General features: G+C 42.3%; 1 protein-coding gene across 1 annotated transcript in view; it reads right to left on the bottom strand.

The window, feature by feature from the left end:
* Positions 1-24,796, bottom strand: part of HFM1 (helicase for meiosis 1) — a 2,890,879-nt gene that overhangs the window by 794,537 nt on the left and 2,071,546 nt on the right. The gene's annotated exons all lie outside the window — the stretch shown is intronic.

Below are 24,796 nucleotides of genomic sequence, written 5' to 3'. Positions count from 1 at the left end.
ATAGATGTCAATTGGAATAGCGTCTGCTCCCGGTGCTTTACTTTTTGTACTATCAGCCAATGCTGATTCCACCTCTGCTAAAGAGAAGACTACGTTGAGGGGAAATAGATCCAATACGTCAGGTTCTGTAGTACTCGTCTGTCCCACCCCTGAACTCATTAGTCCAGTACGAGTCTCATGTTTATATAGCTCGGTGAAATGTTTAACCCAAAGAGTTTCATCAATAACAATCTCTACCTGGTCACTTTCCACAAAGAATGGGGCATTGACTGCGTTCCAGAATGCAGTGGTATCTTTTAATGCACTCGCCTTCATTAGGGCTTCCCAGGCAGACTGCTTCAAATCCTTCCTCCGTTTTTTTAAGGCGTCCTTATAGGAAGCTCTAGCTACTCTAATGTCTAACTGATTTCTAGGGACTTTTTTTAAAGTTTGGATCAGATGCGAGTGTGCTTTTTTGCACTCATGGTTAAACCATGCCTCTGCTCTACTTTGCCCCACTTTTCGTGCGGTACCAGTTAGTTTGTTGCTAATGTGGACTGAAATCTTATCAAAGGCTGCAATAACCTTAGTGGGATTAGGGTTCTCCTCTAGACAGATCATAAAATCATCTTTCTGGTCCACTACTAGATTCTCTAAAAAATTGATTGGATTGACCTTGCTCCATTTAATAGCATAGCCATTGGTTCTAGCCAAGGAAATCCCATGTGAATAAATTGTTTCCACTACATTTGGAGCTTTGCTGCCGCTCAGCCCTATTTCAAAACTAGAGCTAATTGGATAGTGATCACTGGGAGCAATGTGCTCTAAATTAAATGAGACTACACTACGGTGATAATTTGTAGAGACCAGTGTATAATCTATGGTAGACCGGGACCCCCGTCAACAAAGGTGGGTTGGAAGTCGATCGGTGGATCGCAAAGTTCATTTACAAAGCCCAGGTCCCACTCAAATAATAGATGATTAAATAAATTCCCAAGCAGAGAATGTTCGAAGTGTGTACAGGGATCAACCCTAAGATTCACTATACAACATATCTCCGTTTCGCTGTGCATACATAAGTGGCAGTTAAAATCCCCCATCAAGATGATAAAGTGGTCATTCTGGTCCGATCCCAATCCCCTGTGCATAGCATCATTTAATTCCTCTAAGGCCCTAAGTAGAGCGGACTTTGGGATGTTATTGTAGAGATTAATCAAGAGAATAGGGTGGTTTTCGCCTAACCTTAGGGAGAGGAGCTGGTAGTATTGTGCTCCCCGATTGGATAAACATTTGGAGGTTATGTTACTTTTGTTGGAAATAAAGGTACATAACCCCCCAGAACATGTCCCTCTGTTATTAGGTTGTGCTGCAAGAAAATGTGTGCGCTAGCCCATTATATGCATCTCAGCCTTCTCCCAACATTCCTGCAGACAGATTACCTCAAACTTATCTACAAGTTCCAGGAAGGTTGGGTCCCTTATTTTATTTGAAAGCGTTACATTCCATGATAATAACCCCATCCTGACCCTTTCAGCATGTCTTGGCGGTCCTATGACTCGCATGAGGGGATTCGAGATTTGACCTGGGCTAGATAAGTGAGCCAAACTGACTTCATCATCCCTTATAACCTCAACAGGAGACTTACTTCGAGTTGGGCTACTTATCCTGGGCAGCTCAGTTGAGGTTTTAGGTGGTAAACTTAACCATGACTTTTCGTTTGCAATGGGGCATGGAGTGTTGGAGGGTACTACTTGGTCCATAGCCTTACCCACGGGACCGGGGCCAGTCAGTCTACCATCTCCAGACAATCAAATCTGTTGGTAGTCTGTATGCCTCTCCAAGGCTCTCTAAAGGCTCGCTCTCTATTATAACTAAAGTTACCATTCCAGTCTCCCCAGTCACCCCCCAGTCACGTCTACCTACTCTGCGCCAATTTCCCTCATAAGCATCATAATCAAAGCCAGGACGCCATCTGGGGGGATAGAAGAAAGAGAGACGTTTAGTCTCGATCCCTTTGTTTCCTCCATGCAAATTCCAAGAACAAATGTGGTCAACCATATAAGTGTCCTCAAAATTTATCACAATACAATCACCCTGAGTTGTTTTCCTTTCCTTCCCTATCCAGTGTACCCTGCGGACCGTTAAGATCCTGCTAGAGTGGTTTGGCGGGGGCGGTCTATTAATATTTAACCAATGTATGACCTTATTTTTCAATGACCAGTTCACTTCTTCCTTATGGTCATTCAGCTCAGGAACCTCCGTCATCACTACCACGTAGGGGGCTGACTCGGGCGGTAAATTTACAATGGGTCTGCCAACTCCTCCTCCACCGTACCGTAATTTGGTAGGAAGTGGAGACAGAACCCTATTTGTTTTCGCTTCCTGGCTAGAGTGAGTAGTAGTATTCTTGGAACTAGTTCCCTTATTATTATCTATAGCTGCAGGGGTCTTTGCTTTTAACTGCAATGCTGGGGTAGGTATGATTTTAATATTTGCGGGGTCCCGCCCGGATTTTTACTTTGTGGTTTGGGTGGTTGATTTGCTTTAGTGGCCATTCTTTTAGGTACCGTTTTAGATGTTCCATTTTTAGTAAGGGCACATAATTCAGATAACTGATTCTCTACACAGGACAGTCTAACCTCTAAAGGGGAGAGATGGAATTTGAGTAACTTACCTATTTTAGTTAAAATTCTCCCCTCTACTTCATCGGTATCAGTATCGGCCACGAGGATGGCAGAGGCCTCGAGGCTCATTGACCTGACATCCCCATTTATCAGATCTATTTCAGGGTGTGTGTTATATCCTGATCATCTCTTTCCCTGCTGCTCAGCCTGTGTGTGTGATGTCATTAGAATGTTCCTGTGTGCATGGTTTGAATGTGTGGTCAGTTTGATTGAGTGGGCTGAGCAGCTGGATGCTGCTCCCGGTGGGGCCTCCTTCTTACCTTCCTTATTACCTATTTTAACCAGTGAGTCTATATTTATTACTTGACCTTTGAGGAGTTCAATGCTAGTGTGTATTGCGATGAGTCGTGTAGAGTCTACATTTATTGCTTGAACTTTGAGGAGTTCAATGCTAGTGTGTATTTTGGATTTTTAGGATGCATATGTTGCGGAGCCACATACGTGCTCATGGTTTGAGGTGCTCCATTTCTTTGTGATCAAATTATATGAGGCTGCAGAGTCCTCAGTTCTGTTTATTCATGTTTTATTTTCTTGAACCACGCAAGTGCTCTATTTAGTTAGAGGTGTTCAGTTATAGAGAGTCGCTAGGGAGCCATGTACCCCATGCACTAGGTGTTATGCGCTTTGTTCTTTATGCTTTATTTAAGTGTGTTTCGGGTAGCGTGGTAACTCCTACGTCCTAAATTTGTTATTCTATTGGGACGCCATTTTGTCTAGTTTGATTCCCTTCTTATTGCTTTTCGTGACAGTCTGGCCAACTGGCATGATTGGTGATATTTTGGGTTTTTGTTTGTGATGGGGGATGGTTGTTATGTGATTTCTCTGGTTTTGTGCGAGAAGATAGTGTTCCTCTCTTCATCTTTTATGCAACAATTTTTATGATTGTGATATATTGCTATTTCATAATATTATTTACAGTCATTCATTTTCTTATGTTGACTGCTTATTTGAAATTTGAAATCCTGTTTTGTCATCATCAGGACATACTGTATTTAGTTTCTATTTCCTTCTTCTGTGTTCATTGTTTTAAAAGAGGGAGATGTGTTATATCCTGATCATCTCTTTCCCTGCTGCTCAGCCTGTGTGTGTGATGTCATTAGAATGTTCCTGTGTGCATGGTTTGAATGTGTGGTCAGTTTGATTGAGTGGGCTGAGCAGCTGGATGCTGCTCCCGGTGGGGCCTCCTTCTTACCTTCCTTATTACCTATTTTAACCAATAAATACCTACTTAAGAATACCAACGTCTACTGGATCTACTTACATAAATAAGTACTTTTATGAATGTAATAGTGTGGCTGGCCTGGAGGTGCTAATTGATCAGATTCCTCTCTAGTATTGTCTGGTACTTTGTGTGTTGCATCAGCATTACCTATATTCTTCTTTTTTTTGTTTTTTTTCTTTGGTATAGTGCCCTCCCGACTCCCCCTGGACTGCCCAGTGGCATTGTTTTCAGTAGATAGGTTCAGGATAAGGTCAGGGGTTTTTCCAAGGCGAGGCTTAGCTGTGAATCAGTTAAAAACTGAGATACTGATAAGTCTACCTCGGTCGGTACGCTATGAATTTCAGCATGCAGAAGACCTCTATCCTTAGCCTTATCAGGGGTTTTGGCGGCTGAGATGAGACCCAGGGACGATCTTTTTGCCAGGGCAAGGTCCTGCAAAACTCTATGTTCCAACTGGGTTATCTCTTGATCGATAAACGAGTTTGCCCTTATTATAAAGCTGTTATTGGGCCTGTAAGTTTCCCCCCCCCGCTGCAGTTTTTCTCCGTGTGCCTCGGGTAGTCATGATGATGAATGAACCCGGGGCGTAAGCGCAGGTGTACGTATATAGTACGAGGAAGGTAAACGCAGGTTATAACACAGACAAAACTTACGAATTAGAATAGTTCAGTGGTTAGAGAGTGGGCCCAGTCCAGTCTCTATCAGTCACTAACGGGCACAAACGGGCCCGCCTTTGGCCAGGGCTTTGCCCGGGCGCGTCCCGCGGGCCGTAAATAAGGGTTGACCTATATAGTAAGAGGGAACATGCCCCTTAACATGCAACACAGGTAATGAGTGACCAGCCCAGATTTTAAAGTTCACGATGGAGGCGGGAAGAGGACCAGCTGCGGCAGGTCTGGCCGCACAGCACGCTGGTCCTCGCAGTCCCGCTAGGGGCCTCTGTGTGGATGTTCCGTCGGGAGGTTAATTTCAAAGCCAGTAGGTAGGAGGGGGCAACACTCCGTCGGTGGTAAGCAGCACGAGCGGCTCCCGCGAAGCGGGGGATGCGAGACGTGGAGGCACAGGTTCCCAAGAAAATTCCCGGGAGAAACAGCGTCCACGGGGCAACAGCAACACGCCCCTTAGCAAGCAACACAGGTAATGAGTGACCAGCCCAGATTTTAAAGTTCGCCATGGAGGCGGGAAGAGGACCAGCTGCGGCAGGTCAGGCCGCACAGCACCATGGTCCTCGCAGTCCCGCTATGGGCCTCTGTGTGGATGTTCCATTGGGAGGTTAATTCCAAAGGCAGTAGATAGGAGGGGGCAGCACTCCGTCGGTGGTAAGCAGCACGAGCGGCTCCCGCGAAGCGGGAGGCGCGAGACGTGGAGGCAGAGGTTCCAAAAAAATTCCCGGCAGAAACAGCGTCCACGGGGCAACAGCAACACGCCCCTTAGCAAGCAACACAGGTAATGAGTGACCAGCCAAGATTTTAAAGTTCGCTATAGTGGCGGGAAGAGGACCAGCAGCGGCAGGTCAGGCTGCACAGCACGCTGGTCCTCGCAGTCCCGCTATGGGACTCTGTGTGGATGTTCCGTCGGGAGGTTAATTCCAAAGCCAGTAGGTAGGAGGGGGCAGCACTTCATCGGTGGTAAGCAGCACAAACGGCTCCCGCGAAGCGGGGGCCGCGAGACGTGGAGGCACAGGTTCCAAAGAAAATTCCCGGGAGAAACAGCGTCCACGGGGCAACAGCAACATGCCCCTTAGCAAGCAACACCATGCTTATAAAGGGGCAAAGCATTATGAAATACACAATGGAAATATGGTGGGGAACAGGCTGATTTGAAAGCCTACATCTATGGACAAGCCTGAGAGAGATAATGAAGGAAATTTAGAAGTTTTCAAACCAGAATGGACAGCACAAGTATCAATAAGGTAAGTGGTGCATTTATCATTTATCTTGCAATCGACATAGGGACCTTTATTATATATTGGGAATAGGGTATTTGGGGCACAGTTGGAAGTTCTCGAGCTGTCCTAAATTTCTGCTTGAAGGATCCACGGGATCTAGTTAACCACATCGTTGCGGCGGCTTTTCCCGCTGTGCGCGGCGGTTTTGTAAATACCGCGTTACATGACAAGCTCAGCTCGTCATGAGGGCACGGCAGGTAAGCCTCATGACGTAAGCAAGACTGGGTTAATTTAAAACAATGTGAAGGCAATCCAGTATCCAAGAATCCCAATTGATCACAGACAAAATATGACCCTTCTGCACAAGAAGATTCTCTTCTTCCCCTCCCCTTGCACATCCCTGCACTTTCTACCTCTCTTCCCTTCTTGGTCACTTCCCTTGAGGGGTTTCCCACACCTCTCTCCTTCACACACTGATGCATATTATGTAATTTTAATGTCAGTAGTTTAGATACACTAACGTATACAAAAAGTGATGGATGGAATGTTCTAAGCCACTGGTAATCATTCGGCCTGCATCCAAAATCCATAGTTTTTTTTCACATCATGCCACCTCTGTTTGGACCCAGCTATAAGCAAATCAGTCTTGACCTTGTCCCAACTGGAGCTGTCCAGCTCAAATTGCCAATCCAGGTCCTCCCTGAACCAGAACATAAGCAACCCAGGACCAGTTTTACCCTTGTGATGGGCTCATCAGCTGGGTATAGCTTGGTTACTGTGACTGAGTGTGCACAGGGACCCACACCTGGGCATACTCGTCCCACATAGGGTGACATAAAAAAGTATACAAAAAGTGCTGGATGGAATGCTTGTTTTAATCTCAGCCACTGGTAATTACTGGGGGGCACATCCAAATACATTGTTATTTTGCACACCATGCTAGCTAAATTTGGACTCAGCAATATGCAAATTAGTTTTGACCCTGCTCCAATGGGAACAGTCCGGCCCGAACTGCCAAGCCAGGTTCTCCCTGAACCATAACACAAGCAAACCATGACCGGTTTTGCCCCTGTTATGGGCTCATCAGACCCTAATAAGGCTTGAGTCCAATGACACAATGTGCACAGGATACATGTCTGTGCATACAAAAAGTATACAAAAAGGGATTGTTCGAAGGAGGCAATGGAAGTCACTGGCAAGGTGGGGGCAGCAGCACAGCAAGTGTAGCCAGGTCTCAAGGTAGTAGTGATGGAGCAAGGTTGCACATGTAAAGTGACTTGCTTGTATTCAGCCCTCTCGAAAATAATATTAATGTACTAACTAACATGTTTTGTCATATTAATATTGCATTACACAACATTTCTAGGATCTAGGGGAAGCTTGACAATGTGCTTTTACTAACTATAATCCGCTGGCATTAAAATGGCTGCTGCTTGTGGGATTTTTTTACTGAGCATGTGTATGTCACACTCACGTGACATGACGTATAACTTCACTTGGTGGGAAACATTTGCTTCTGTGCACTAGAACTAAGATGGCTGTTCTGTGTCCTAACGTGCAAGAAGCTTGCATCGCTGCTGTGCTAAGCTGTTTTGTTTTGCCTAATTTTTAATACAATAATTAAAATAAAATAATGGGAATAGAATAGAGATAAGTGGCATACAGTACATTAATTTTTCTGTCTCTCTGAAACTGTTTCTCTTCTATTTTTGCATGTATCGCATTTGGGCCTGAAATGTACTTCTGAACTCCATCTTTGGAGGAACTGCGCCTGCGCAAAGGAACGCAAGCTACTGAAGCCATGGCATTGAACCGATGCCAGCATCAGAAATGAACTGTGAAACTATGAGAAAATGACCTCCTCACCCTGCCAGAGGAAGCAAAATTGAACAATTTGTTATTGTTACATTCACTGCAAGGTGGAATAAAAGTACATGGGAAGATAAAGATATGGGAGGGAATGTAATTTAAATACATGATTGACAGTTACCTCATATTTATATGGTGTGATGACCTCTCCTCGTCTTTTGACAAAGAAAATTGTGGGATTCACACATTTGCAACATTGGAGGGTGGAACATTGACCTGGAAAATAGTATAACTAGGGTAGGCTTAGCTAGTTAGATGGTCCGACTTGTCCGAATAGCTGACCTGTCACTGACCCAACGCACTCAATAGGTGATCGAGAGCACAGGTGCTGGCGGAGCACTCTGTCAGAAGATTCGATAACCCAATCAGGGTTCTGGAGAAGAGTTCGATTAACCCAATCGGGGTTTGACTGATAGCTGCTGAGAGGGTTTACAACGTTGGCGCTTGAACTTTAACTGTGGTGCCGGTCTAAGCCTGTGGTGGTCCTGTCCTGATCCAATTTGGTCTGTAACCTGTCCTGATTCTGGTCTGCACCTGTTCTTTCTCGCTGGCACCTGCGCTTTGGGATTTCCTGTACTTTAACTCAGCTCGTGGCCATGGTTGGTATTCACACCATTCTAGGTAACTATAAAGTGTGGGTTTGTCATTGTACTGTTTTCCCTTTCTTCCCACCCTGTGTTTAATGCTTAATGACATTTCTTCCAAAATTTTTGCATATTCCGTTTCAACCTTTATCATTCATATAGAACAAGAAATTATTGTGGCAGCAGCCTTGCCCTCGTGAACCCTGCCGACCATCCTTTCGCAGCGCAGTCACTCATTAGAAGCGGTTGCTTGCTCTAATGCGTTTTAGGTGCTATTGCGACGGAATATTTTAAATTGTCATTTTTAAATCACCTAAGCATTGTGTTGTCACTAATTACCTGCACTGTTGTATTTTCTGTCGTCCGCCCCGTTCCACCGCGGCTGGTGCCGTTTGTGTGGAGGGTGAGACGTGCCGCCATCTTTGGTGTAGCCGGACCAGACTTAGCGGTCTAGCTATCACGGGAGGCAGGCCATAAAACACTCCCAGAACCAGGGTCCACTCGAGAACGCTCGGCTGGTGGCAGTAGCCTTGCCCTCGTGAACCCTGCCGACCATCCTTTCGCAGCGCAGTCACTCATTAGAAGCGGTTGCTTGCTCTAATGCGTTTTAGGCGCTAGTGCGACGGAATATTTTAAATTGTCATTTTTAAATCACCTAAGCATTGTGTTGTCACTAATTACCTGCACTGTTGTATTTTCTGTCGTCCGCCCCGTTCCACCGCGGCTGGTGCCGTTTGTGTGGAGGGTGAGACGTGCCGCCATCTTTGGTGTAGCCGGACCAGACTTAGCGGTCTAGCTATCACGGGAGGCAGGCCATAAAACACTCCCAGAACCAGGGTCCACTCAAGAACGCTCGGCTGGTGGCAGCAGCCTTGCCCTCGTGAACCCTGCCGACCATCCTTTCGCAGCGCAGTCACTCATTAGAAGCGGTTGCTTGCTCTAATGCGTTTTAGGCGCTAGTGCGACGGAATATTTTAAATTGTCATTTTTAAATCACCTAAGCATTGTGTTGTCACTAATTACCTGCACTGTTGTATTTTCTGTCGTCCGCCCCGTTCCACCGCGGCTGGTGCCGTTTGTGTGGAGGGTGAGACGTGCCGCCATCTTTGGTGTAGCCGGACCAGACTTAGCGGTCTAGCTATCACGGGAGGCAGGCCATAAAAACAATGTGCATTCAGGAGCGCAGCGGACGAGCGCAGCGGGCGCGACGAATGCGCGCCGAAGTCGCGCACAAGTCAAGCCCGTCTGCGCCCGTCCGCGGCAGACCGGGGCTCGGGGCTCGGGGCCAGACCCCCTGGTCAAATATATAATTACACCGCTGCAGCGCTGCTGTCATTAAGACCCTCTGACAGCGCCACCTTCTCCCCGCCCGCTCACATCTTAAAGCGCGCCGCCATGTATGGCATTTTAAAATCTGATTTTATGCTCACAAAGGCCTGTAAGCCCTCACTACGGTTTACTTCCTTATCCCCACATGAGCCTCAGACTACTCTCAAATGTTTATATTTGAACACCAGGTCCATGGTGAAACACCACTTGGACATCTTCTTTCTGCTTCAGGCCGAACAACCAGATCTTCTATGTTTATCTGAGACTTGGCTTAATGATGCATCCTTACCTGACATCCTGGCGGCAGTTCCCGCTGAGTACTATATACTGCATGTCAATAGGCCAGTTGGTAAAAGGGGCGGAGGGGTTGCTGCGATAATTCGCAAAAACCTTAAAGTCTCTCTTTTACCATCTCTCGATCTGACAGGTTCAGATAATATAATCTTTAAAATGGATGTGGACACTGGTTCACTTCCCGTGATCCTCATTTATCGCCCCCCTCAAAATATGCCTACTTTCGCTGCATCCCTAGCGGAACAACTTGCCCCCCTGATTATTTCCTATGATAAAATTGTACTGCTGGGTGATTTTAATCTCTGGCTGGACTCGGTGGAGTCTGACTCTCAGGCAGCCACACTGAAGGATGTTCTCTCTGATTTTAATCTCATCCAACACATTCACCTTCCTACACATGAGAAAGGGCACAGCCTTGACCAAATTTGGACTCAAAACATCTCTTTGGCAGTTAACTCCATCATGCCTTGCATTTGGTCGGATCACTTTCTGATCAATTTTATCATGACCATTGCAAAGAATAGCAAACCTTTGTCTCAACAAGGTGGGAAGGCAAGAATGTGGAAGAATGTTGACATCCCGGCCTTTCTTCAATCGCTAACCTCTACCTGTCCTTCAATTGATCAGGACATAGAGAAATCAGAAGAGGTTTTTTCAGAATGGCTACTTCAGGCAGCTGAAGTTCATGCTCCCTCTGTCAACTTCTCCCGCTCTCGCCCCAATGATGCTCACAGGTGGTTTACACCTCACCTGAAAACCCTCAAACTTAAGGTTCGTCAAATGGAGCGCAAGTGGCGCGTAGCCTATTTAGATCATGACAGAGCCAACTTTCGTAAGGCCCGCAGGGACTATGTGTGAAAAGGAAGGGGTATCCCCGACTAGAGTTCCTAATTCGGGATAGGTATACTATTTGAAACAAAAGAAATTAGGAACTGGTTTCAAATGTAGGACATGGACGGACAAGAGACAGCAAAGACTAAGGGGAAGCAAAGTGCATGGTACAAAATTAAGGATTTTATTTTATTAGATTATCATTATATATTAAAAAAACATCTTTAATTTATTACAGATTTTTGTTGTGTGCATGCCTCCACTATACATGTAATTATTGATCTACATATATATGCATATTTATTGCATCCTAAATTTAATTAAATGCATTTCAAAAATTGATGTTGACTTGAAAGCTGTGTGGAAGCTTGTTTAACACACTGTACATAAAAACATGGCTAAGTATGACATCTACGCGCGTTTCGGCTGAGGGCCTTCATCAGGGAGCCATGTGAATATCCAATTGAACCTTTGTTATATATTACTCGTTTTTTTTCCCTGTGGGACGGTGTCCTGCTATTGTGGTATCAACCTGGAATTCTGAGCTGTAAAAGTGGTCCTATATCATTGAAAGGCTACTTGCTGTAGGCGCCAGGGGTGAGGTATGCAGGTGATCTGCTAGTTATCCTCAAAAGTGCTCTAAATGGGGGTCTCTGGACGCTTCTTGTAGCGCTGACAGTCTGTCGCTTGCGTCCCATATGATTCCAATGGGGGTCTGTGGGCTACTGTGTTTTAACCAGCGGATGCCGTCATGTTTGTGGCGATTCGGAAAGGATCTCTGAGGTTCCTTCCGTTCGCCTTCCAATGTGGGGGTCTGCCGACGTCTGTGCAAGTAGGGCCAGGTGTCAGCGCTACAAGAAGCGTCCAGAGACCCCCATTTAGAGCACTTTTGAGGATAACTAGCAGATCACCTGCATACCTCACCCCTGGCGCCTACAGCAAGTAGCCTTTCAATGATATAGGACCACTTTTACAGCTCAGAATTCCAGGTTGATACCACAATAGCAGGACACCGTCCCACAGGGAAAAAAAATGAGTAATATATAACAAAGGTTCAATTGGATATTCACATGGCTCCCTGATGAAGGCCCTCAGCCGAAACGCGCGTAGATGTCATACTTAGCCATGTTTTTATGTACAGTGTGTTAAACAAGCTTCCACACAGCTTTCAAGTCAACATCAATTTTTGAAATGCATTTAATTAAATTTAGGATGCAATAAATATGCATATATATGTAGATCAATAATTACATGTATAGTGGAGGCCCGCAGGGATTACCAAAATCTCATTCTAAAATGCAAAACCAACTATTTTTCGGATAAAATTCTTAAGGCCCAAAATAAGTCAAAAGAGCTGTTTAATATTGTGGAAAATCTTAGCTCTAGCGACAGAACTTCTCTCCCGATGGTTCCTACCCAAGAGCTGTGCAACACACTTAACTCTTTTTTCTTTGATAAAATTTGTACTATCAAGAAAAGTATTCCCATCACTCAGCCCCCTCTTTTGTTTGCTGATACTCTGTACAACCCTGCCACCTTGGATTCCTATCCCCTCATAGACAATGCCAAGTTACTCAAACTATTAACCAAAGTTAAAACTGGCTCCCCTGATGACATTTGCCCCCCTCACATTCTGAAAGAAGTGGGCACCAATCTTCCTGGGTGCTTCCTCTCCTTACTGAATGGGTCACTTGTACAGGGCAAAGTTCCATGCAACCTGAAAAAAGCTCTTCTCGTTCCCCTCATAAAAAAGGCAGGAGCTAACCCGCTAGATCCCATCAATTACAGACCCATATCGTTGCTGCCATACTGTGCCAAACTGCTGGAGTCACATGTTTGTGAAATTATCTCCAGCTTTTTGGAAAAATCTGAGTATTTGGCACCGAATCAAGCAGGGTTCCGCCCTTGCCACTCCACAGAGGCGGTCATCCTCTCGGTGCTAAACACTTTGAGGCGGAATGCAGATGCAGGAATCCATCAGGCGCTTGTGCTACTGGACCTCTCTGCTGCGTTCGACACGGTCGACCACACTATCTTGGTCGACCGTGTCGAGCAGGCAGGTCTCAGGGGCCCTGCATTGAGCTGGATCCGTTCCTTCATTTCGGGCCGTACACAGTCGGTCAGATTGGGCTCTTTCTCTGCTCCCACTATACCAACCACCTGCGGGGTACCACAAGGTTCCTCGTTATCTCCCCTTCTTTTTAATTTATACCTTCGCCCTCTTTTGCACTCCCTTCGGAATGCAAATGTAACTATCTTTAACTACGCGGATGATTTGCAGCTCATCTTTCCTCTTAACACCATGGACTCAGTGGGCGAATTTCAAAGAACTATGTCCCACATATTGAGTTGGATGAGCTGCAATCATCTGAAGCTCAACCCGGGCAAGACCGAGCTGGTCCTGCCCGGACAGAGCTCACTTAGTTGGAATTCCAACTTCTGGCCTACTAACATGGGAGTGCCTCCATCTAAGTCAGCCGTGGTTAAAAGCCTAGGTACCTTCATCAGCGAGGATCTCTCGCTAAAAAGACAGGTCGGAGCGGTGGTATCTTCCAGTATCTTCCAATTGAAGAAAATAAAAAAAATTGCTCGCTTCTTTTCCTCAGCAGCCCTCACACAGATTGTCCTCTCCTTGGTTCTGTCCAGGCTGGACTTTTCTAACAGCCTTTATCTTGGCCTCCAAAGCGGAGAGCTTAAACGTCTCCAGCTTGTTCAGAACCAAGCCGCCAGGCTCCTTCTGAATATACCCAGGAGGCAATCCATCAGATCTGGCCTTAAGCAGCTACACTGGTTGCCAGTCGAGCAACGTGTAGCCTTTAAGGCCGGGTGTATTCTGTTCAGGTCTCTGAATGATTCTGGCCCTTCATTTATCAGAGATTTATTCAAAAAATACTGCCCCTCCCGTCACCTTCGATCCACCTATAAATCACTACTGATTGTACCTCCATTCAAAAGGAAGCGCCTCGGAGGTAGCTGTTTCGACCACCTTGCTGCTGCTCTTTGGAATTCTCTTCCCCTTCATATAAAGCTGAATGATAACATCCTCAGCTTTAGACAATCCCTGAAAACTTGGCTTTTCTCTCAAGCTCATTACTGATAGCACTGCTTCACTCATTGACTGTCTGCCTGGTTCCTCCTGTAGCGCCATGAAGCCTTCGGGCGTACGAGCGCTTAACAAATTCCAACTAACATTAACATTAACATTATGGTTTCAAAACATTTAGAAATTACTTTAGAAGATATAAGAAGTTAAAACTTTCTCGAGTTTGTGGTTATTTATGAAACGCAAATGTTATTTTACTACCTATTTTCTTGCTAAGTCCCTTGATCCTCTAGCACATTAGGTATCGGTGCCTTTGATTGGTAAGTCAAATGGTATAGGTTCTGAAGGGTTAAACAAAATTGATTGAGTGTAGGTTTACCTGTTCTATGTATATATAGTTTTATGGGCCCAGGTGAGTATGGTAAAACGAGCAGGTGAGCCAGCGTTCTGACAATTAATTTGGTAGCAGCGTGATGGTTAGGGTTTAATTAAGATAGGTAGGTTGTTGTAGTCAGTTGGGTAAATTGAATTGCATTATGTATTTGAAATTATATTGATTTTTATGTATTAACAAAAACTTGTTTGTACTTGTTATATGTTTGTTTTTGGAATCCCCGGGAGCAGAATAACAGGTGGTAAATGGAAGCACTCTGTAAGTGAGGTCAATTGCCTGCATGGTTAGGTAAAACCAGAAGCACTGTTTTAGGAACTTTCTGTATAAATGTGTGAATAATTGATAGCAAAGATTTTTCTAGTGAAACTTTGGTGTGATATCACCTAGAAAGGGTCACACTGAAGAAGTAACAGGTTCTTCTGAGCTTGATTGACAGCAAAGGGGTTCACTGATAAAACTTTGGTCTTATATCACTTAGAAAGGGTTAGCTCGAGGGAGTAACAGGTTCTCTGATGCTTGCGTGAAAAGTAGACGGAAGGGATCTACTTGTAGTGAATGAAGAGTAAACGGAAGAAAGTTACTCGCAGTGAATGCAAATCCATCTTTTCTTTGAAATTAGTCACTCAGGTGCAGTGGCGAATGTTTTTACGTCATTAATTAATGAGATGAACATTTAAAGTGAATAGAAATAAGTTCTCGTATTACCTTGCAAAGGAGGGAGTCAGTTGCGGTGCTGCGCTGACGTCACTTAGAACCGCGCTGATATTGGTTGAGACAGCTGATGTGTAGCTGAGGTAATATTGTAAAGGAGGGGTGAGTACAGGAGCATGAGAACTCGTCTCAGGAGAAAGGCCGCACAATTATTGGGTGGATTTATTTGAATTCTAATTGTTGATTGGTCATTGAAAGTAAGAAGCGCATTGGTATTGGAGATTATTCCGTAAACAAATGAGTTTCATCACAAAAGTAAAGCGGCATAAAATATATGTGGAAGTTAGATCCAGGGTTCATAGGAAATAGACCAGATAGAAAATATCTAGGTTTTGCTAAGGAACAGATGATTAGAGGGAGACCTTATATCATGTACGGAGATGAAAGAAAAATTTAATTTGTCAAGAAAGTCAAACATTTCTTTAAAAAGGATAAACCGATAAAGACCATAGAAGGGATTATTATTCTTACACCGAATACGCCCGCATCATACATGATGGTTGAAAGAGGCTATCATACTTGCGTATGGTTAGAAAACTGGATAGAATATACAAAAGATGACGGAGTTTTGGCATTTCCAGAAAATGGTACCTTCAATGGTAGAGTTTTGTACAATGTAAGAGCACGCATGAAGGTTTTAGATCCTAGACCTAGATTAACCCAATATGAAGCATTAGAGGAATGGGAAACAGAGGCTTTTGAGTGAGATAGATCTAGAAGTGACAGAAATCTGAGTAAATTCTATCCCAGATTTCCTAAAGAGACAAGAGATAAACAGATGTTAGTGGAAGGATTATATCCTGTCTGAGCTTTAGAAGAACAAACAGGAAGTAAAAGTACAGAGTAAACTAAAAATCTAATGACAAGTGTTGATCCAGAAGATGATTACCTGGAGGATTAATTAATGAAAAATCTGCCACCTTATAATGAGGAGTCAAATCAAGTTAATCCTAGCGCTCCGTTCTTAAAGCCAATGTTAGTCTGCAAGTAATAAATGAGGCATCACTAGCAAAAGTGTTACAGGAAAAGGAACGGGAAGCAATAAATAAACAAAGAAATGAATTAATTCAGAAAATTACACAGTTAAATATAAGTCCTGAAGCCTTAACGATTCCAGTGACTATAGGTCCTGTTGTTCCTTTATATGGAGACAAGCAAATCAGTTCTAGACCTCCCGCTCTAACTACACCCGTAGTACAGCCAAGAAAAGAAACATTAATAGTGGATGATCAAGCAAGTGAATGTGAGTCAGAAATTTCTCTGATGGATTTAACTATAAGAGAACCAGCAAGTAGCTCAGCTAGGAAAACTACACCTGTAAATTCTAGAGAGGTACAAATAGAAACTTCCTCAGGTACTAGAAGTGCTACTGTAGTTACCCCAGAGGAAATTGAAAGATGGTCTCGGGAAATAGAAAAAACAAAATCACAGCCAAATACATTGGATATTTTTAAATTAAGAGTTGAATTGGAAGAACTGCTTGCTGGAAATGTGGGGTTAGACCGATTAAATGCATTAAATGAAGATTAATTGTTGTGTATATGTTGAAGTATCACTCAAAATACAAAAACATTTCATGAAAAGTTAACGAGTTTGGCAAATGAAATGGGAATTGATATTGGTAAATTTAAAGTGTTACACAAATCATATCGAGCTGAATTTTCTGACAAAGATTTAGAAAACATGAATGTGTCAGGACGTAAATTGCAGATCAAAGAGTTGTTATCATTATTGCAAAAATGGGGTGATTTAGACAGATGGAAAGCTAGATGGATAAAGAAAAAGGAAGAAGCTCAAGCGAAAAGCACTGTATCTGAATATGTAATAAAAGAATCAGAGGAAGTAGAGAAATTGTGCCCAATGAGAGAAGTGCCAGGAGGAGTTTATGTATATGTTCCATGGTCCAGACAAGATATTTTATCATTTACGAATGATTTCCCAAAACTCGAGAGACACCCGTAGAGTGGTACAGGCAGGTCGAAAGATTTGTAAAGGTCTCGAAAGTGTTGCTAAAGGATTTTGATCGTTTATTTGACATAGTTGTTGCTGTAGATTTATGGACAGAGTGCAAAATAGCAGTCGATTGGCCTAATGATGAATACCCTAGAGATCCAAAGACAGGAGCCTCATCATATGAAGTGATGAAAAAATATAAAAGTAATACTGTACTTGAAAGGAAAGGTACCCCCAAAAGAAACAGATTGGACAAGAACAGACAGAACTACCCAAAATAAGGATAAATCAGTACATGCATACTACGAGCGCCTTTTACAGGTATTCAAGCAGTACAGTGGCTTAGAAAGCTTTGATACAAAAGACATGACACATTTTATTTATCGGTTTGTGTCAGGATTAAAATCAGAAATTTCACAAATGATTAAATATCATAGGATCTGTTGGCAGGCCAAACCGATAGATGACATTTTTAAATATGCAAAATACTGTGGAGACGAGTTAGAAAATAAACGTAAGAATTTAGAAGAAAAAGTAATGTGGGCGCAAGTAAAATTAGTAGAGCAACAAGAACTCCAAATGAAAAATATTCAGACCCAAGGAGATGGAAATGGGGGTAAACCTAGGGGAAAGTTTAATCGAGATGAAGCTAAAAAGAAATTTCCTTGTCATGGATGCGGAAAATTGGTGCATTGGAAAAACGAGTGTAAGGCTGTATTAAATAATAACATGCAAACTAACAATTTGAATTCACAGACGCAGAATGAGGTATCAAATAAACAGCAGCAACAGGTAATTCCAAACCAGTTACCATTGGCGCCTATGCCAAATTCTGGGAGTCAAACCACATACAGTGTGGATATCACACATTGGAAGGGAAATGATAAAAGGGACACAGTGACACCTCAATTCCTTTTGAGTTACACATATTTTGATGAAGACAGTTTCTGACGGTGCCTGAGAGGGGAGGACGAGGAGTATGTACTTGGCGCATCCTTGCAGGTAGATCAGTCAGGTCCATATATTGAGGGAAAGTTTGAAGGAAATGATGGTACCTTTCTGTTGGATACTGGCGCTACCAGTTCTACTGTGAGAACAGCAGACGTTCCAAACCTACCCCTCTCAGAAGAAGCGATCCAAGCAGTGGCCGTTTCTAATAAACAAATAAGTACCCCAGTTACAGAACCAATGGAAGTCAGAATAGGCAATTTTAAAGAAATGCACAGGTTTGTTGTATGCGACTCCAGTCCAGTAAACCTGTTAGGTAGAGACTTGCTGTGCAAAATGAATTGCACCATCTTTTGCACACCAAATGGTGTTGAAATTCAAACTCCAGATGAAGATGGAATTTATAAATTAATTTTTAGCAAAACAAGGAACTGAAAATAAAAAGTTTACTTTAGAATATTTGCTAAAAGAGTTACAACATAGGGTAAATCCTAAAGTGTGGGATTTTACAGGAAAAGATGTAGGATTAATGGCAAGTTTAGATCCAGTAAAAGTGACAGTAAAAAAAGGTGCAGTTTACCCAAATATTCGACAGTACAAAATGAGCCCAGAAATAAAAGCAGGAGTTGCACTAGAAGTAAAATGTCTAGTTGAAGCAGGTATTTTACAGGAGATAATGAGCAGTCCATGTAATTCACCCATAATTGGCATAAAGAAGCCGAGCGGAAAGTACAGGGTCGTAAAAGATCTCCGCAAAATTAATAAAATTGTTGTCCCATGTTGTCCAGTTGTGCCAAACCCTGCTGTAATTTTGTATCAAATACCGCGGGCTGCAGGCTGGTTTACTGTAATAGATTTTTGCCATGCATTTTTCTCCATACCAATACATCCAGATAGCAATTATCTTTTCTCATTCAAGTTCGATGAACATATTTGCGTTTCAAATCGTGTCCCTCAGGGGTACACAGAAAGCCCATCGATTTTTAATCAGATCTTGAAAAAGTGCCTTAAATCCCTAATAGTGCCCGGACAATCAGTCCTAGTGCAATATATAGACGATCTACTGGTGGCGTCTAAAAATTGAAATGACTGTGTTGTTGACACCATTGCTCTACTGAATTATTTAGGTAAAGGAGGACATAAAGTATCACCTGAGAAACTGCAAATTGTACTACATCAGTGAAATATCTGGGGCACCAGATAGAGAGAGGTGTCAGAAGAGTTACATCTGAAAAAATCAGAATAATTCAAAACATGGATCTACCTCAAATACAGAAACAAATCAGAATGTTTCTTGGAGTTGTAGGTTACTGCAGGCAATGGATTGCAGGATTTGCAGTCCTAGCAAAACCATTGATACAAATGACAAAGAAAAGAGCAAAGGGCCCAGTAGAATGGGATGATGAAAGCATGTCATCTTTCCTAAAATTACGAGATTGTCTGTGTTCAGCTCCAGCATTAGGGATGCCTGACTATTCAAAAGATTTTGCATTGTTTTGTGATACACAAGACAATTGTGCACTTTCAGTTCTGACTCAGACCCATGGTCTGATGAGATGTCCAGTTGCATATTTTTCTTCTACACTGGATCCAGTGGCAGCTGCATTGCCAGAATGTCTGAAAGCAGTAGCAGCAACTTGCATGAGTCCTGAGCAAAGTGAGTTGATTATTATGGGACATCCAGTAACCGTATATGTCCCACATACAGTTGTGATTTTGTTGACCAGAACTAAAACTCAGTATCTAACTCCTAGTCAGCTGACTAAGTATGAACAAACTCTTGTAGGTGTAGAAAACGTGGCTATTGCTAGGTGCAATATTCTGAACCCAGCAGCGTTATTGCCTGATTCACAATTTGCAGAAGTCAAAAATGAAGTTGAACATAATTGTATTGATCTTAGAGAATACTGTACTAAATCTTGCCCAGATATAAGAGAATAGCCACTAATAAACTCAGAACATGAGTTATTTGTAGATGGTTCGTGCATGCGTCATGAGGAAGGAGGTTTGAGTGCTGCTTGTGCTGTGTGTACTCTATGCGGTCCAGTTGAAGCATCCTATTCAACTGGAGTCAAATCTGCACATGTAGCTAAATTAATTGCATTGGCAAAGGCTTGCAAAATTGGGAAACATTTAAATGTGACCATTTATACTGAGAGCCAGTATAGCTATGGAGTTGTGCATGATTTTGGCCCACTCTGGATGCAAAGGGAGTTTCTGACTTCATCAGGCACTCCTATTAATAATGGAAATTTTGTGAAAGATTTGCTGAAAGCTAAGGCAGGACGCCATGATTAGATTGTTCAGACAAACTTGGTTCAATGCAAAGTTCAGAAATGTAGCAGAGAGTCTTTGCTATAGGTGCTTCATTTGTAAGCAAATGAATCCTGGGAAGAAAACTGTAGTATTACCAGGAAAGATTGTGAAAACAGAAGGTCCTTTTATCCGTCTTCAAATTGACTTTATTCAGTTACCCCCTTGCAGAGGAATGAAGTATGTCCTTGTCATTGCCTGCCTATTTTTAAAATGGGTGGAAGCTTACCCTACTCGCAGAAATGATAGCATTACTGTAGCAAAACTACTACTAAGAGAGCTCATTCCACATTTCGGTTTCCCAGTAACAATTAAATCAGACTGAGGAAGTCATTTTAATAATGAAATAATTGGTTTAATCTGTGAAGCATTTACAATTGAGCAAAGGCTCCACTGCGCATACCGCCCAGAGGCTTCTGGTGTGGTGGAACAACTGAATAGCACAATCAAATCAAGATTTGGAAAGATATATGAATCTACTCGATTAGATTGGCCTGATGCTTTACCTCTTGTTCTGATGGGACTCAGAAGTATTCCAGGGAGAAACACAGGATTGAGTCCTCATGAGATACTCATGGGAAGAGCAATGAGGCAGGCATGGGTGCCAGGACACAAGCTGATAAATATATCTGATGACTTAGTAAAAGAGTACTGCAAAGAACTGGCTGACCAAGTGCGTTCTATCTCTCACCATGTTGGAGAAGACGCTGTCGCCAGACAGTCAACTCCAGCACATGATCTGAATCAAGGTGACTGGGTTGTGATAAATGAACATACACGAAAATCTTGCCTAGCTCCGAGGTGGGGAAGGCCTAAACAAGTGATATTGGTCACCACTACAGACGTAAAGTGCAAGGGAATTCCGAATTGGATCCATGCGAGTCACACCAAAAGAGTGACTAAACCTGATGTAACTGAAGCTGAAGGTTGTGCAGCTGAGGAAACCCAGGAAAGGGGTTCCGAAGTAGTTGATGATGAACAACGGAGCACCAGTCAGGATGAATGGATTCCTGTGATTGACATTCCTGCAGTTGTTGTGAGAACCAGAAGCCAGACCTATTTAGATAAACAGAGTGCTAGTGAGGATTAGTCAGGAATAGAAGAACGTACTCAGATTACAGAAATCAATGCCAATAGTAATTCTGAGGAGGAACAGATAAGGAGAGATCAATATACTCAGACATTCCAGAGTCTGAGGAGGGACTGATAGGTAATAGAGCGAAGGCTCAGGAAGAAGAAAAACAAAAGATCGAGATACCTGAGCAGGACCTGATAGGTATTGAAAAACGTGTTCAGGGAAAAGAAAGTGAACCAAATCAAAGTCAATTACAGAACACTCCTGAACAAGGCCAGATTAGCATCCAGGCAGAAGAAACAGAAACAAGACCTGGCCCAAGTCAGATAGAGAGGGATACAGCCAACGAAGATGTACAAATTGTGCCACAACTGAACGAGAATAAAAGAGCAATTGAAGAAAATCAAAGTACAGTACCAGCCAAAAGAATCAGAAAAGGAGATAAGTGGCCTGGTTTTGTCAAAAGATTGAAATTTCGCCTTAAAACAATAAATGAAGAACCAGAGCAAGTAAACGAAATATCAAGTCAAACTGGACTTTCCACAGAACAACCAAGAAGGAGGAGTCCATGACTGAAAAGACTGAATAATAAGTTCAAACGCCCTGAATGGACCTATGTCATCCTTAAAGATTTTGAAAATTTAGAACTGAGTGATAAAAATGATGATAAACTAATTGATGATTCAACAGACGAAGAAGTGAGACCAACTTGAAATTTCACAGGTTAAAATTCTGTGAAAAGTTTCAAAAGAAGGGCTAAGTCTCCTTAGTCGAAAAATGGCTGATCATACTGTTAATGGTAAACCGAAAAGAAATTGCTTAAAAACATGCTGTAGGATATGCACATGTAGTATAGTAATAGTACTCATAGTATGGTTAAGGCTGATGGTAGCTATTCCTTATCTAATGAGTAAAAGTGAGAAGAATAATACTAACATTCATGAGAAAGTAGAAGCACCTGAAAAGTTAAATATACATGGAAGAATAGATAGTTTAAGGCAGCAAAGGTTAGAATTAAAAGCATCAGATTAGGAAGGATTGCATTGTAATAGAATTAGAAATAGAACACACTTAAACATATTTGCAAATCTGGTAGTACATTATGTAGAAGCAATGGAAATAAGTGATTGCTATGTTTGTATGAAGTTCCCTTCATCTGTAGCTGAGGGTGTTACTTACCACCATTTACCCCTGACTAATGGTATTGTATTTCATGTAGTATTTTAGCTAGTTTATTTTATAAAAAAGGACCATTACAATATTATTATTCTAACTCAGACGTGATTTTCTCTGAACTTCCTTTACATAGTGACCTGAATCCTGTACATGCTAAAAGTGACATAACTCGTTATATGGGAGAATATTTTCTAACAATAGGTACAATAGATATTGCTGAAGCACACAAGAACAATTTAACATGCATTTTACATGAAAAAGAAAAGATATTCTTGAATGTAGTTGAGAAAATGAGAGAAGATTTTTAGAGAAAGGCTACTGAACAGAAACAAAACATTCCTAAATGGGCAGAAAATAAAGAGTACACCTTGAATGGCAAGCCTCATGCTGCTATGTTGCTGGACTTTGAACTGAAAGGGAAACTCTGTCTCCACAGGGAGAGAACGAGTTATTATAACAATATATTTATTGGTTATAGTGAATGTGAACACAATTATAAAGTAATTGGGGGTTGTGGTTTCAAAGATGGAACTGAACCAGTATTTCCTTGAATTTCTTACATATGTGGGAACAAAGCATATTACAACTTTCCTGATCATTGGTATGGGAGTTGTTATTTTGGAATAGTATTACCAAATGTATATCATGTAAAAACAATCACTGGAAGCAATGAAGAAACTAATGGACTAATGCGTAGTTAAAGAGCTGGTTTTGCAGAAATTGTTCTGAATACTCAAAGAATTAGCAAGTTGTCAACAGTGGTGGAACGTTTATCAACTGAGACTGCTGGAGGTTTCTTATTGATCAATACCGAATTGGTTGCGGTAAGGTCAATGGTTTTACAAAATCGACTTGCTCTTGATACATTGTTGGCAAACGAGGGCGGAGTCTGCAGAATGTTGAAAGCGCAACATTGTTGCACTTACATACCTGACAAAAGTGTTGAAATTAAGGGTTATGTAAGGAATATTACACATTTAGAGAAAGAGCTCCAACCACTGGAGGTTGATAGTGCATGGAAGAGACTTACAGATGGTCTCTCCTCTATAGGTAGTTGGTTTTCTAACATAGGAAAAAGTTTTGTAGGTAGAATACTGATGCCAATGGTGGGAATAGCCCTACTGATTTTAGGAATAATAACATGCTGCAAATGTCACAAGCATAAAAAGACATATACAGTGAATAAAAAAGGAAAGAAAAGAAATGTTAATGAAACTGAATTAGAAGAGTTGAATGGACATTTGTACAAGAAAGTGAAAAACTTTCACATGAATAATGAAAAGAAACTTAACAGAAAGTTTGAAGAAATTGAGTTGGGTGAAATGTGAAAGTTGGCATCTGCTTCATTAATTGGTGATTATATAATATATCATCAAAGAGGGGATTGATGGAGCAAGGTTGCACACATAAAGTGAATTGCTTGTATTCAGCCCTCTCGAAAATAATATTAATGTACTAACTAACATGTTTTATCACATTAATATTGCATTACACAACATTTCTAGTATCTAGGGAAAGCTTGACAATGTGTTTTTACTAACTATAATCCACTTGCATTAAAATGGCTGCTGCTACGCTGGATTTTCTACTGCACATGCGTATGTCACACTCACGTGACATGACGTATTACTTCACTTGGTGGGAAACTTTTGCTTCTGCGCACTTGAACTAAGATGGCTGTTCTGTGTCCTAACTTGCAAGAAGCTTACATCGCTGCTGTGCTAAGCTGTTTCATTTTGCTTAATATTTTATGCAGTAGTTAAAATAAAATAATGTGAATAGAATAGAGATAAGTGGTGTACAGTACATTCATTTATTCTGTGTCTCTAAAACTGTTTCTCTTCTATTTTTGCATGTATCGCATTTAGGCCTGAAATGTACTTCTGAACTCCATCTTTGTTCAAACAGTGTATGTTATTGTTACATTCACTGCCGGGTGGAATAAAAGTACATGGGAAGATAAAGTTATGGGAGGGAAGGAGTAGTTTCTGTCCTGTAACTCCAGTTCTGTAGTAGGGGTATCTCTGTTATAGTCATAATCTAGTGAATAGTCCCGCCCATATGCGTGGACCCCGGCAATCAAAAATAATCTCTTAAGTTGTCAGAAATAATGCAGAAACTGCAAAGACACTTAAGAGAGAATTTGAAGACAAATAATGCAGCCTATTTCTACAGGCTACACTGTCCAGTACTTCAACTAGAAATTCCACCAAAAAAACACCACACACAGCACAGCCTGCTAGTTTCTACCATAGAGAAACCTGCCTCCCCCAGTCAAAGACTCAGGAATGATAGAGAGGAAGGTAGGGACAGACAAGCCCCATAGGTTGCCATTATGTGGCTTAAATAGGATACTGTGCCTTTAAGAGAACTTTCCAGAACTTCTCCCAGTATCCCAGAATGCATAGCAGGTCCCTCTACTTTCAGTTCTTTTTGAAGGCGAAGCACGCCAGACCTGTCGCATTCTTTACATGATGAAAAATCTCCACCGGGGAGGAGGGCG

The sequence above is a fragment of the Lissotriton vulgaris genome, chromosome 1_1, assembly GCF_964263255.1.
Source record: "Lissotriton vulgaris chromosome 1_1, aLisVul1.2, whole genome shotgun sequence".
Taxonomy (NCBI): Eukaryota; Metazoa; Chordata; class Amphibia; order Caudata; family Salamandridae; genus Lissotriton; species Lissotriton vulgaris.
The sequence above is the reverse complement of the archived record's forward strand: the minus strand, read 5'-3'. Positions and strand labels throughout refer to the sequence as shown.